Raw genomic sequence first — 4,403 nt, 5'->3', positions numbered from 1 at the left:
TGCACACGGCTGGGAGACCAGGTGGACGTGCACACGGCTGGGAGACCAGGTGGACGTGCACACGGCTGGGAGGTCAGGTTTTCATGAGACCAGCCAAGAAGAGCACACACAGGAGAGGCACTCAGCTCATCTGCCCCACCTGGTTGCCAGCTTCACTGGCACTCTGCAGGGACGGGGTGTTTTTTACCACCACCTCCCATGTCCCACATGGCCAGGTCCTGCTCTCCAGACCCTTCCATAGCCTGACTTACCACCTGTCATGGCAACCTGTGCTTAACCTGTGGAACAGGATAAGTAACACTCACCCCCAAATTCTCAGAGGACACTTGAAGGCTTTGAAGGAAGGGAAGGAAAGTCTAGCATAGACTGGGCCCTGCTGCTCCTGCGCCCGGCCCTGCACCCGGCTCTCCTTCTGACATGACTTCCCTACCAGACAGGACCTCTGGGCAACACACCAGGCTGTCCCTTCCTCTATGGCCTACAGCTGGGTCCCAAAGAGACCTCAGCCCACAGATACCTCACACAAAATTCCACAGAATGTATTAATTTTACTATAAAAATAAGTACAATCCTCCTTCTAAGCAAATACCACCTGTAATGTGAGTATATAGAACAGTTTCTGCAACATACTTTATCATTTTGTTATTTGGAACATTTTGTAACTTGGAAAGAGACATTTTCTTTCCCATAAATGCCTCTTTTTCCATAAGGCTGCTCTGTAGCTCCCTCTCAAAAAATCTCAAACCAGAGCAGGTATGGCTGGGGTTCTATTTCCTCAGATGGGGTCCCCAAGTGTGAGTTCCAGGGCTGGAGCCCAGGGTGAGGGGACCAGGGCTTGTTGACCCTAAGACATTGTGGGCCACGACATGCAGTGACCTCTAGACCAGCGGTTCTCAACCTGTGGGTCGCGACCCACAGGAACTGTATTAAAGGACGTGGCATTAGGAAGGTTGAGAACCACTGCTCTAGACCGTGACTCCTTTCTGCCCCTGGGAGAGAGCCAGAGTCGGACACAGCCCATCTCCAGGAGCACTCCTGGAGGGAGCATCAACCACCCCTGCGTACAAATGGTCACCACACAGCCCCTCAGCCACACACTGGTGAAAGTTCATTGGCCACAAATCACTGGAAACAGCTAGCCTTTGATTCCTCGGATGCTGTGTGGACCGAAGACATCTTAAGAAAAGAGTGAACACCAAGGCTCGGATCAGGCTGGGCACTCTGTCCAGCGCAGCCAGTTCATGGTGGAGCACCAGCCTCTCCCGGAGGCTCTGCAGACCCCGACACTGCCCAGCTTCCTGCATTTCCAGTGAGGAGCTGTGTGCACACGTGCACATAGGCTATGTCCAGAGCCTGGGAAGGAGGACACAGACCGGGAGAGAGTGGACCAGGGTGGCCACGGCTGCAGCAGAGCCCTGTGGCAGGCACAGTCTGCTCGGCCTGTGCCCCTTGGAGGCACAAGCTCACTGCATCAAGACATAATTTATATGTCACCAAGTTCGCCCATCTTAAGCATTTAATTCAATGACTTTTTAGTGAATTTACAGAGTTACAACCACCACCACCGTTGAATTTGGGGGCGTCAACCCTTGTCACCCCACAAAGGAACCTGGTGCCCATGTATGGTCACGTGCTCCACCCACCCTCAGCACTCATCCACTTTTACATTCATGACTTCCAGGTCCCCCTGCCCTCCCAGTGCATTAGGGTGTCTGGGTGAGTTCTGACACACGTGCTCTCCAGCCTCACCCAGGGTTCAAGTGCAACCCTGATGTGAGGTGAGGGCATGGATGTTGGCCTGAGGGACACCAGGGCAAACAGCTCACAGAGTGAGTGCGGTTTAAAGGATCAGACATTCTTCAAATTACACAGAGTCCACATAGCACATTTCTCATAGTGATTTACGTGACAATGATGCTTTTTAGTATAGTAAACTTTATAAAGCTGTCAAACATACAAAGATTATTCCCCAAACTGTATTTTTTAACCTACTTGGAAAACTGTTTTTCATATAAAGCTCCAAAGTTTATTAATTTGAATCTAAATTATCATAGAACATCACAAGCACTGTACCTCCCAAACCAAACAAATTCCCTACCCTTATAAAAGCCAAATGAGTTCATCATAATTAATGCTATAGAGCAAACCCTGCATAATAATAATTAACCACATATTGTTAAGTGCTATCAAAAATGCATGGCATTTAATTAGCTCGAAATAACATTCTCCGTATATTACAAAATGAGCCAGTGTTATTCTGTGGGTGATCATTCTTCAGCAGGAAGTACTTTTGCTAACAGTCTTTTAATGTATTTATTAGTAATTCAATAATATTGAAGTACCGCACTAGCAATTCAGCTTAAATTTCCCATTTCCATTAAACATTTGACCTCCTTGAACTCTTTGAAATTCTCAAATTAGGGATTGGTTTGTAATTATGTCATTTGTCGGTACAGTATAATATAATAACTCTAGAGTTTTATTGTTTTAGTACCTAATGAGGATATTCTGAATAATGAAAGATTTCCGACATATTGGTGGCAACTCCCTCGAGGGTGGAACTGGCCACAGTGTGTCCAAGGTCAGGAGAGAGAAGTTTGGCAATTGCTGGTACATGAGGCAAGAACTCGAACTCAGCAAACTCGAGTCTGCTCCTAAGCTGGTCACTAACTTGCAGTGTTTCCCCCAAGTAAGCTTTTCAATCCTCTAAGTTTTATTTCTTCTGTGAAATGGGGCAAGATTGCTTGATTCATTTTCCTTCCCAAAGCTTCTGTGACACTGTACTAGCCTAAAATGTATACATAAATGATGTTGTGCTGATTGGTAAGAATAACCTTAGTACAATGTGAGATTATGACAAAATTCCTTAGAGGAAGAATTAACATGATTCCATTTTTATTCAAAAAGAAAATGAAGCCTCGTAAAGATGATCACATTGGATTTGCATTTTCCTGTTTTTTAAAAGTCATAGTAGCAAGTACTACCTGGAAATAAATAACACAGCTGGGTTTATGTGTAATGCTTCAAGTAAGTAAGCAAGTCTGCTCAAGGTCTATTGAATGAAAATGGAATTTTTTTGATTGTACGTTGTGTTACTCTTTCCTTAAATGTGTTATCAAAATATCAGGCGTATAGTGGTGCCCGTAGCTCAGTGGGTAGGGTGCCAGCCACATACACCAAGGCTGGTGGGTTCGAACTGGGCCCGGGCCAGCTAAAACAACAATGGCAACCAAAAAAATAGCTGGGCGTTATGGCAGGAGCCTGTAGTCCCAGCTACTCGGGAGGCTGAGGCAAGAGAATCGCTTAAGCCCAGGAGTTTGAGGTTGCTGTGAGCTGTGACGCCAGAGCACTCTACCCAGGGTGAAAGCTTGAGACTCTGTCTCAAAAAAAAAAAAAAATCCGCTGTGAGTGAGAGGCTGGGTACGCTCCATCCAGGGCAACAGTCCTTCCTCTCTGTGGACCTCAACGGAAAGGCAAGTCATCTGCTCTCAAAAAACAACCATGTAATGGGCTTGGGTGTTGCTTATAGACATTCTGGTTCAAAAGGAAGCAAATAGAGGGGAAAAAAAGAACGAGTCCCAGATAATTTCAAAATGGGAAGCTCTGTTGGGTCCCGGGTCTGGGATGAGCCTCCGCCACCTGCCCCTGCTCATGGCAGCAGCAGCAGCGCCAGCCCGCGGCCTCCCACCCTCTCCTGAACACCCTCCTGCTCTTCCTTTGTGTCCCCACTGCTGGTGTTTCTGAAATGACAAAATTCTGTCACCTGGAGAAGCCCCCACGTGTGTCATGAAAGTCACACTATCAGACAAGGGGCTTGTCCTGACTTCTTCTCAGGTCCCAGGATTTAGATGTGGACAATGGGGTTGGGGTTATTTTGTCTACCACATGTAACTCTATACGGAGAGAGAGAGAATGTGTGGTAGACACAAAAACTAGTTGACTATTTTAAATTGCACATGAACTTTATGGACACCCTATATTTACTTTATTTTTAATGGACATACATTTTATGTGTCCATTTATTTAGGGGACACATACTTTTATTTAATTGTACATATTTATAGCATAAAATGAGATGTTTCAGTACCTGAAGACATTGTAAAATGATCAAATTGTGATAATTAGCTTATCCACTGCTTTAGAAAATTATTATTTTTTCATATTGGGAAAATTAAAATTCCTCTCCTAGCTATAAGGAGGTAAAGAATAAACAATCTCTATGGTCACCCTACAATGCTATAGAATCTGAGACTTTCCTCCCCTCAAGCTGTAATTTTGTACTCTGCCTCCCCCATCCTCCCAGCACTTCCCAGCCTCCCCCATCCACCCGATCCTCCCAGCACTTCCCATCCACCTCCATCCTCCCAGCACTTCCCAGCCTCCCCCATCCTCCCAGCACTTCC

The sequence above is a fragment of the Otolemur garnettii genome, unplaced genomic scaffold (genome assembly GCF_000181295.1).
Source record: "Otolemur garnettii isolate 467f Iridium unplaced genomic scaffold, OtoGar3 scaffold00027, whole genome shotgun sequence".
NCBI lineage: Eukaryota > Metazoa > Chordata > Mammalia > Primates > Galagidae > Otolemur > Otolemur garnettii.
Note: the sequence above shows the minus strand (reverse complement) of the source record.